At 42.5% G+C, this 10,794-nt stretch overlaps 1 protein-coding gene across 1 annotated transcript in view; it reads left to right on the forward strand.

The window, feature by feature from the left end:
- LRIT2 (leucine rich repeat, Ig-like and transmembrane domains 2) overlaps positions 1-10,794 on the forward strand; it is an 81,652-nt gene that overhangs the window by 25,124 nt on the left and 45,734 nt on the right. The window lies entirely within an intron of this gene.

Here is a 10,794-nt window from a genome sequence, read left to right on the forward strand (position 1 = left end):
CTGTGCATTCACAAAAGAGCTGCAGGCTTGATTTCTTTCTCCTACACATCCAAGCAGAAGTAGAGATCCAGGCACGGCAGCCTATTCAGTGCCATCCACTTACAAACCGTTAAAATGGGATTACGAGCCTGTCCTGCTATAAAACCTTTTTTTCAGTGTCTCTGCTGTCGATTGTTAAACGGCCTTTCCATTATGATGTTCATGAAAAAGGAGAGCAGAGTGTTCTAGGGAGAGGACACGGCTGTTGCATAAACTCTCCTTTCCAATTGTCCCCTGTGTGCTCTTTTGGTGAGGTCCAAAAGCCTCTTGTTTTGATTTCTCCTGAGATTACACGGTACAAACAGTGTGGGTGCAATCAATAAAGAACATCTCTTGTTCTGGCCTTGTGCCTGTGCCCTTCTGGTCTCACGTTTATTTCATTCTCTGCAGCACAAAGTAGTTTCTTTGTTTTGTTTTTGCTATTAAGCACTTATTGATAAGCCAATAAAGTCGGAGCAAATTCAAAAAATAGACTTTCAAGTGTCAGAATTCCAGAAATGAAAATGCTCTATTCAGCAACTGGTGAGTGAGAGGGGATAGAAAATATGTTGAACTGGGGAGGCCTGAACTTGAGTTCCCATTTAGACTTTAACTTTGCCTCGCATTCATTGGAACGCAGTGGGGTTGCCATATCCCCAAGAATGAAAATCCGGTTTTATGAGATCAGTTTTGGGGGATCAAAGTTGTTGAGCTTTTTTGGGGGGAACATTTCCCCCCCAAAAAACATTCCTTTTGGGGGTTTTCTTAGATTTTTAAAAATAAAAATAGCCCAACTTCAGCAAAAATCTGCTCAGGCGCCATTTTTCTTAGCGATTCCAGGACATGTCCAAGAAAACCAGGACGTATGGCAGCCCTGGAATGCAACAAATCTTCCAGGGCAAACAAAGTAAAGAATATGAAGTAGATCTTTAAATTTATATGTTTATTTTTTTGATTAAGCTTTTGAAATAGCTAGTTTGTATTCCCTTGCCATGTCACCACTGGCAGACGAAGGTGGGTGTGGTAGGTACGGCCTGCCCTGGGTGTCATCCCTGAGGGGGGTGACATTGCCGCCCTGCCCCCCTGGGACGCTCGCTGCAGGCAGAGGCGCCTCCCTGGGATGCTCGCTGCTGGCAACATCCCCCGCGCTCCCCGCCCAGCCCCTGTGGGATGCCCCACGGGTGACTAGCCCTGCCCCCGGGTGCACAGCATGTGTGCCGCTCCAGGTGTCGGAGCAGCTAGCTCCGCCTCTGCAAGTCACACGGCTGAAGTCAATAGCCAGTTTCACCATGCCTATTAATTATACATTGGTCAGGCTTTGAGAAATACTCAGCAAACTCCATGGGGACTTTTTGTTATTTGATTGACTTCTTGGAACTTTGGGTCCACTAAAATTCGCTTCTACCTTTGTGCCTGTACTAGTCTATTCCCAGTGTAAGTAACTTAGGAATGCCCCATTTCAGCAGCTTCTTCTGTTTGCCTTAGTCCATGGCAAGGATATTTTAGAGAAGGTTTGTCTCCATGTTTTTAGGATCTTACGGGCTGGATCCAATACCATCCTTACGGGTTGGATTCAATATCATCAACTGCATGAAGTGTTCAGGACAGATAAGAAAAACGGTTTCTCAAACGAACCTTCATTATTAGAAAAAGTGTTATTACAAAACCAAACCAAGGTAATATCAAAAATATATGATACATTATTGGAGTGGGAGGTCAAAGACGAACAGGTCAAGGAGGTAATGATCAAGTAGGCTTTAGCTATTGGGAAAACCATTAACTTCACAGCATGGGAAGAACTATGGAGAAAGAACTTGAAATTTACAGTCTGTGAAGTATTGAGGGAAAATCTAATCAAGATGTTTTATGGATGGTACTTAATACCTACCAAAATAGCTAAAATGTATAAGACAAAAACAAATCTGTGCTGGAGGTGTGGTAAAACAGAGGGGACACTTATACATGTTTGGTGGACCTTTGAAAAAATCAAAAGCTTCTGGAACATAGTATATGACGAGCTTAAAAAAATGTTTAAGTATAACTTTATGAAAAAATATAGAAGCTTTTCTACTAGGGATAACGGACACAGGTATAGCAAGGATCCTAACTGCTAAAAAATGGAAAAAAGAAACTGTGCCAACAAAAAAGGAATGGCAAGACAATCTGTTAGAGTACATTGAACAGGCTAGAGTAACAGAGGCAATTAGAGATCACAAGACTTTCAAAAAGCATAGGGAAAATGCAGAGAAAACAGTGCCCTAAAATACATACCTGGACTTGTTTCGATTAATGTCTGCAGGAGACTTTGTGGATAATTAAGTTATAATTAGAAAAATCTTAATAATTATTCATAAAGGAAACAGCTTATAAGAAGTAAATAAGGAGGCCAGGTACAGGATAAAGGAAGTATTTTATTTGGTTGTTTGTATTGTTGTATGTTATGCTCATTGTATGTTATGTTCACATTTAATTAAGGTGGATTTCTGTATTGGGGGGTGGGGGGTTTATGTTATGTTGTAAATAAAATTTCCAATAGAGAATTCAAAAAAATAAAAAATAAAATAAGGATCTGCAATGATTCTGTTGTGGCCATGATAAGGCTGAGCCCAAACTGCTCACTTCATCTGAGATTCATTTCCATGAGTGTCAAAATTGTGTCATTCCCAGCAATTCTTCGTGTCCATTGTGAGCACACTTGTACTGATTTTATTGGGGTTTTTTGGAGGTGTGTGTGCTTATTGTTATTTTTTGTCTGTCTATTATGCTTATTTCCTCACATTTCTGTTTCTGCAAAAATGCAAAATGTGTATGCTTCCTTTCGATGGCTAATTGGCATTCCCAAGGCAGTTTATAGAGGAATAAAAATCCCAATATTGTAAAATAAACAAACAATAAAGCTACACAGCTTAGGATAAAAACCATTTAAGTCATATTGGCCTTGGAAAGCTACATGATTTTGTTCAAGTTGTTGCAGCATTAAACCTGATAGGATGATGTGATGGATACTTGTAAACAAAATTATGTGGCTTACTATAGCCAATACATTTAAAGGCGTGCAAAGGGGGAAAATGAATTCATTTTTATTTGTTTTCTTTTTAAGTATTCATTTGTTTCATTTTCAGTTTGCTGAAAATTGCATTTGTTCCTCTGTTTTCTGCAGAAGAGCCGAATTATGACTTCTGCTTGTTTGATCCAAATGGCGTGACATTTGCAGCCCCTCATGGCATTCATCACTCCAAATTACAGATAGATAGGACAATGGAAAAGGGTTGGAATCTGAATACACACTGAGATTTATTGATTTATTTAGTGTTAGTATTTAATTTTTATTGCTGTTGGATAGAACCATCCATGTTATTGAAAGACTGCATTTGTTTTGAACATTTTGTAATGTCAATCCATCATCACATTTTTTCTTTTGAAAATCAATAAAATATTTTTTCTTAAAAAGAAGAAGAAGAAGAAAAGAGAAATCCTATATGATTCACATTGCTTTCAATGGAAGACCCGGCTGAATTTCTCCTGCTTCTAGCTTCAGTGTTGTCAGGGAACTGCCATCAGAGGCAAGAGGAGAGGTAAGACGCTCCAATGATGCAGGGGAGGGAACTAGCAAGGAGAGAGAGAGAGCTTCTGCTGGGGAAGGAAATCCAGGGGGCACCAGGGAGAAAGGGGAAGCTGAGAGTACTGCAGAGGGGAGGCTCCGAGACTCTTCCAGTGAAATCAGCGGAGAGAGCACAGGACCTCCACTTGGCACGCCCACGCTGCGCAGAAGGCTTCCGCGCAGAGAATCTAGGCGGAGACTTGGCGTCAAAGAATTTCTATGTTGGAGGAAGTTTAGGAGACGCCCACTCACGGATTCTGCCAGTGACTAAGACAGTCGCGTTGTAAGGGCTGTCAAACCAGGGAAAGGTTCAGCTATACTACTAGCTTGGAGCAGTTTGCAGTTTACGCACAAGCAACCCCATTTCCCATTACAAGTGTTTTTGATTCTACTGTAATGAAATTTTATGAATTCTATGTGCAATTTTGGGCCAATGGTTGACAGGGCCGGAAATGATTTTTTTCTCTCAACTTCATCGGCACTTGGTTGGTTGGTTCCCCGCCCCACCTTTCTCTTTTTGAAATTATGGCCTTCCTTTGTTAGGTATAAGAAAGTTTGCATGACAAGGCCCCGTGCCCCGTGGTTCTCTTATTCACATGGACATGGATAAGTTAGGTTAATGTGCAAAAAATAGGCCAAAACTTTACTATTTACAGATGTGAGCGGTTTGGCTTAGGCACTGGGTGAAACCAGACTATATCTTGACTCCTGCCCATCTGCAGGGAGTCTCCTAAGGGTAAACCACCGGTAGGGGGAGCCCTATGATATACATCAAATTGGGGCACCTCCAGGGCCCCCGATGGGGGCGTGGCATGGCCCTAGCCCACACCCAGGCTACGGACAGAATCCACACACCCGGATCCCTTAAAAGGGATACTCTTATTGAGGAGGGGCAGGTAGAGGCTACAACCATCCTTCTCATCACAAAGGCTTACCCAATGCCTAACCTCACAAAGTTGTGGTGATTGTTACAAGGTAGGCAAAAACCAAATGGCTGGTGCCAATTTGCCAAGTGGGAAAAAATTCCTACCCAGCCCCATCAATATGGCAGCCGACATATGTCCATAGCAAGCTCATGTCATACCAAAGCTTAAAAAGAGGGTGGGTAGGCTGGGAGATCTGGTGAGGAAGCAAAAGGAGGCCGCCTCCCAGCCGCGCCACATTTTAAACGTCTTGAGTGTTAGAATTCCTGCTCCGTGATTGCAGTCATGGGATTGTTGTCTATCACATGATGGTATATGTTTTGACTCCACAAAGTGGGAAGTGACAGAGACAGGATGTTTGTGTTACTGTGTTCCGTGAAGTGGGACTATTGTCCTTTGTTCTTTCTCTTTGCTGTCTGATGCTAGAGAGAGAGGGAGCTATGTTGCAGTGCTGTGTGTGTGTTTATATGTAAATAAAGTAGATTAGCCAAAATGCTGAGTTGCTGAGGTCTGTCACTCAAGCTGCGAAGACTCTGTGGATCCCTAAGTGTGCCGGGTGTCTGTTGGCATCAGTTGCTGTGATGCTCGGGCTGAAGAAAGCTTTTGAAGCTCCCGAATGATAGACCAGGAGGGAGAGAACATTCCAGTCGAGCATGTGTCTCTGCCAGTGTCCTACTTGAGTGTAGGATGAGCTCCTGACACTGAGGTCACGTCCCCCAGATTGGTTGGCTGGGGGTGTGACACGGCTGGGAGTCTCGGTGACATGGGCGGCATCCCTCTGCCCCCAATCTGGGTCGCTGGGGGTCCCAGATGCCAGTCTGCAACACCGCCCCCCAGGGAAGGGGAGCGGATTTGCTGAGGGCGGAAATAGCTTTGGGCAGGATCAATGTAGTAGAGGCCTGAGGGGAGGATTGACCACAGCACCTGCAACTGCAGGGTGGAGATCTCCCTGTTGGAATCTGCACCCTGGTTGCCCAGTGAGACCTTCTTTGCCTGGCTTGCACCATGGGATGGTTCAACCCTGGCTGACTCACATGGAACAGGTTTTGGGCAGTCCAAATCTGGTGGATCCATTCCATCAACATGTGGTTTGGGGAATAATGAGCTGATCCTGGCCCCAATGTCATGCCAACCCTTAGCCTACCTGCTGCTGCCAATAAAGATTTGGGCTGATTTTATCCCATCACTGTTGTACAATTTGGCTTTTTGCTGCTCTCATCAGTCACATAATGCACCTACCTGGGCAAGCATGATTACATACTGGTGTTAAAAAGTCTTTAAGATCTCTCGTCTTCCTCTCCACGGGGTTTCCTGAGGAAATGGAATCATCAGTAAATTACTTACATGTTTAGTCAAGATGTGACCTCAGTCTCAAAAAAAGGGGGACAGTGGGCATTAGGGCCAGATGTTTAGTGCTGGAGAAGTTCCAGTTGGCCAGGTTCCTAATTGAAGAGTTGGGGGTTAGCACAAGTGGCATATTGTTTGAATTTCCCTGAATTAATTTGGCTAGCTTAGTTGGGCTGAATTCTTCTTCACCAACTAGGAATCTGCCCCAACCTTTGTGCAAGCATATGATTGGTACAGTGCAATGATATGGAACACAGCGCATGGTGTTTTCAGCTAATGATGTCTCTTAACACACATTGGCATCATGTTAATAATAATTCCAATCAAAGCAACAAGAACTTTCATCGGTGTGACTAATCTCATTTTCTTCCTCAATGCTCTGAAAATTGGATTTTTTAACAAAAACCCATTGTTGTAAGTTTAAATGTTTATTTTCCCCAAGACAGTTTGGTCTGGATTTTACTTGGATAAATTTCATAAGCTAGTTTTCTGCTGCGTCTAGTTTTAAACTTTTAACTATATTACTGATGATAAGGAATGCTGAAAAAAATTAACTGAGTGCAGCAAAGAGTGTTGCACTGTCATCAATTCATGAATGCAGGCTGGTGCAACATTTTTTGTTGTTGATTGGGGTGGTTGCCTCACTCTGATGAGAGCTAACCCATCTTGCCCTTAAGAACTTCCACTCATGCTGGTAAGCAAACCAAGCTCTCCACAAGACAGAGAAGGGCCCCAAAAGCAAACTGTATTATACGTGATAACCAGGCAATGCTAAATGTCTCTAGCATACCCAAGGTAATTGTTTTCTTTTCCATTGCAAATCATGTAACTTTTTCCTGCATGCCATTTCTACTGAAGCTAGGGAGACATTGCCTTTAAATATATATATTTATAATTTTAATTTATATACATTACAACAACAGTTCAACAATAATTCTAACATTTTGAATCTTGACTTCCTTCCCCCTTTCTGCAGTTCCTTATATTTATTTTCACATTCTCTGCATACTCCAAATTATCTTAACTTATTTCATTTGTTCTCATATATTTTTTTGAAACTGCAGGTTTTTACAATAATCCTGCCAATGTCTTAATCTGTTTACAGTTTATTTGCAAATATTCAACAAACCATTTCATTATAAAAAGTTTAGTGTCTTGATTTCTTATTCTTCTGTTAAGCTTCACAATTTCTCCATAGTCAGTTAGTTTCAGTATTCATTCTTCTTTCATTGGAACATCTTCTTCTTTCCATTTTTGGGCAAATAATGTTCTTGCAGCTGTAGTTGCATACATAAATAAATTTCTTAGGGAGACATTGCTGGAGCATACTGGAATATGAAAGGCCAGTAAAGTGATTCACAATATTAATTCTGCTTGTGTGCTCTGATTAATCGATGACGAAACTGATTCAGAAGTAAGCAAGCACCGTCTCCTAATCCGAGGTGACCCAACAGAGCTTAGTGTAATACTATTATGCTTCAAATCAGAATAGATTGTTTCTGCATAAAGTGACATGTAGGAATAATCTAGTGTGCTCCCCTAAAAATAAAAAAGTATGTTTTGAACAAAAGGTGCCTCATGTTCTATTCTATTTGAAGGGGGAATATTTTGAAGAAAGCAGAATCATGTGCCTTAGAATTCTGATTTGCAATGTGCACATTCTAGAAGCATTTAAGGTGCCATCCTTTTAAATTCTTCTGCTCGCCACCACATTTCGTTATTCCTCCACTGTGTGTTCTTCTGAAGATGCACCCATGCCTTGTAAAAATAATGGAGGTGGGGACATAGGAAGCTGCCTTATATTGGTCTGTCTAGTTCAGTATTGACTCCTTGATTGGTAGGCAAACTATGGCCTGGGGGCCAGATCTGGCCCAATCGCCCTCTAAATCCAGTCTGTGGACGATCCGGGAATCAGCGTGTTTTTACATGAGTAGAATGTGTGCTTTTATTTAAAATGCATCTCTGGGTTATTTGTGGGGCAAAGGAATTTGTTCATTTCCCCCCTTCAAAATATAGTCCGGCCCTCCACAAGGTCTGAGGGACAGTGGACTGACCCCCTGCTGAAAAGGTTTGCTGACCCCTCTGACTGGCTGTAGCTCTTCAGGGTTTCAGACAGGAATCTTATTCCCAGACCTGCCTGGAGGCACTGGACAAATGTAATATTTACATGCCAGCATTAGGCCCATTAGGGCATCTTGGTGGTTTGCAACCAATGGCCATATCAGAACTGCAATAAAGCCAATCTAAAAGGCAATGGGTTTTATCCAATGGTATCCTTGCCCTAGTGGAAAGCACATACACGTTTGCAAGTTGGAGCTGACATTTTTTCATGAGCTACCTCATTCACTGCAGCTTCCTGTTCCCCTCCAGGAAATCTACTACTGATGGTGAACCTGTAGAATAGAATGTGATGTGGAGGGTTTGGGGGATAATAGATGGGACAACTTGTACCAGACTTTATGGCAGGAGGAAACAGAGAGCTCACATAGGCCTACCAGTTTGGGCCACAGCCCAATGTTTCTTTAAAGAAACCAGAAGACTGTGAGTTGTGAAGTCCCCAATTCACATCTTATTTGAGTCATGGATTTACTTCTCTTTCAGCTGAAGGAATATGGTCATACAGATATATTGACTTACTTTAAATATTTTTTTAGCAGTAGCATATTATTACTCTTACCATCCATGTGTTCAACTGCAGTGGTACCTCAGGTTACATACGCTTCAGGTTACATACGCTTCAGGTTACACACTCTGCTAACCCAGAAATAGTGCTTTAGGTTAAGAACTTTGCTTCAGGATAAGAACAGAAATTGGGCTTTGGCGGTGCGGCAGCAGCAGGAGGCCCCATTAGCTAAAGTGGTGCTTCAGGTTAAGAACAGTTTCAGGTTAAGAATGGACCTCCGGAACGAATTAAGTACTTAACCTGAGGTACCACTGTATCTCAGACTCACTTTGATCTCCAAAGTGGCCCAACTCTCCAGTTATTACAAAGTGAGGTGATTCTGGCAAAATGCTCCTTGGGCTCAGTGGACCCCCTGGGCTAGCTGACCATCAGTGGCAGGCAACGGCACTGCTGTGATCTGAAGCTGGCAGCCATGAGCCATTTGCCATTTTAACTACCCACAAGAATCAGGAGGGACCGTGGCCCAAAAAAGGTACCAGCCATTATGGACCATGCTGGGGCATTTGGCCCTTTGTAACTGCCTGATAGTACCAGGTGCTGCCACTGGGTCTGACTGTGCATTGAGTTTCCACAGGTGCTGTGTGGAAAATGCCCGCATTCTTTTCCAGCTGTTCTCCATCAATTAATGAGAAAAATTGTATTTGATAATTATCAAAGGGGAGTGAAATTTTGGAGGAATTCTCATTGGTACAGGGCTTTTGTGTGTGTCCCTTATTTTCAAGATGGCCATGGGATGCTTGTGAGTGCCTTTCATTCTACAAATCATCTTTGCTCTGCAGCCTTCCTGGGTGTCGTACTTATGGAAATCATCATTTGGACTGTGCTGTAAGTGTAGAAGGCAAGTATGCTGCCTATCATGTGTCTGAGTGCAGTCCATTGCTGTTGCTCTTTTAAATGTGAAGTCTTTGAATTTTTAAGAAAATCAGTGCAGAAATAGGTTTTTAAAAACGTAAATAGGAGTTCCCTAAAAAAGAAAAAAACCCAGCATGCATCTAAGGTGCTCAGTAGCCCAATCGCCTGTCTTCTAACACTTCAGTTAAAACCCAGTGGAATAATACATTGTGGCTTTAACTTCTCTCTTGGGGATTTCTGAGATCAGGAAGCATAGGCAGCTGGGGAGGCTGCAGAGTCCTGAAGGAATATTTATTGGGAAGAAACTATCCATGGATGCTTTGCAATTAAGGTCAGTCCTGCATTCACTGTAAGCAATCCTGAAGCACCTTGAGAAGTAGTTGGAAAAGTGGAAGCCTTCTTCACAGGTGAGCAAAATGTTTGAGAAACTGGAGAACAGGTTTTCACATGGTTGTTGTTTAGTCGTTTAGTCGTGTCCGACTCTTCGTGACCCCATGGACCAGAGCATGCCAGGCACTCCTGTCTTCCACTGCCTCCCGCAGTTTGGTCAGACTCATGTTTGTAGCTTCGAGAACATGGTACAGCCTCCCATCTAGACACAGAGCAGATCCAGTCCTGCTTCCACAAGATTGGTGCATCATGCGCTTTCAGACCACGCCAGGGATTCTGCACTGGCTGTTGATAACACAAGTGCTGAGCACCAGCTATTTCATACTGTAGTCATCCTCCTCCTATCCCACCCCCCTTTGCTATGTGCCTTTGATTTTCCTGATGGACAAAGAGGAAGAAAAAACCTTAAACAAGGAAAGGAAAGGAAATGGCAGCAGGTGGTTCAACCTGCTTTTAATCAGGTAATGTTCCAGTTGCACAGCCCTCAAAGAAACCGCTCTGATAGGCTTTAATATTCCATGCCAAAATGCATCAGGGTTTCTTTTATTTCATTCGCACACCTAGAAGTTCTACTTAATGACTTAAGTCCTATAGGGCTGGAGGAGCTTTCTTCATCAGCCTTAAGTGCAAAATCCAATTGCAAATGACATAATGCATTAATGTGCTCTCAGGCTTGCACCAGTGGGAAGGATCTGCCCCTTTCCAAGATGTGCCCTTTCAGAAGCTTTGGCATGATACATTGGACTAATGAAATTGCTTGAGCAGCTGGCTGCAAAGTGCCCGCTTTCAAATCGTCTAAGGAAATGTAAAAAGATATTGTTGCTGCTGGTAGTTTATTTATACAGATTTTCTGTTTAAACAAGTGTGTGTCTATTGCTTTTGTAAGCATGTAAAATAGCAATCATGGCTGAACCAGTGTCACAAATTCAGAGTGTATTTAGTGTCCAGAGTATATTTATTCTGTGTGGTTCTCTCTCCCC

The sequence above is a fragment of the Podarcis bocagei genome (assembly GCF_964188305.1).
Source record: "Podarcis bocagei genome assembly, chromosome: 4".
Classification (NCBI taxonomy): domain Eukaryota; kingdom Metazoa; phylum Chordata; class Lepidosauria; order Squamata; family Lacertidae; genus Podarcis; species Podarcis bocagei.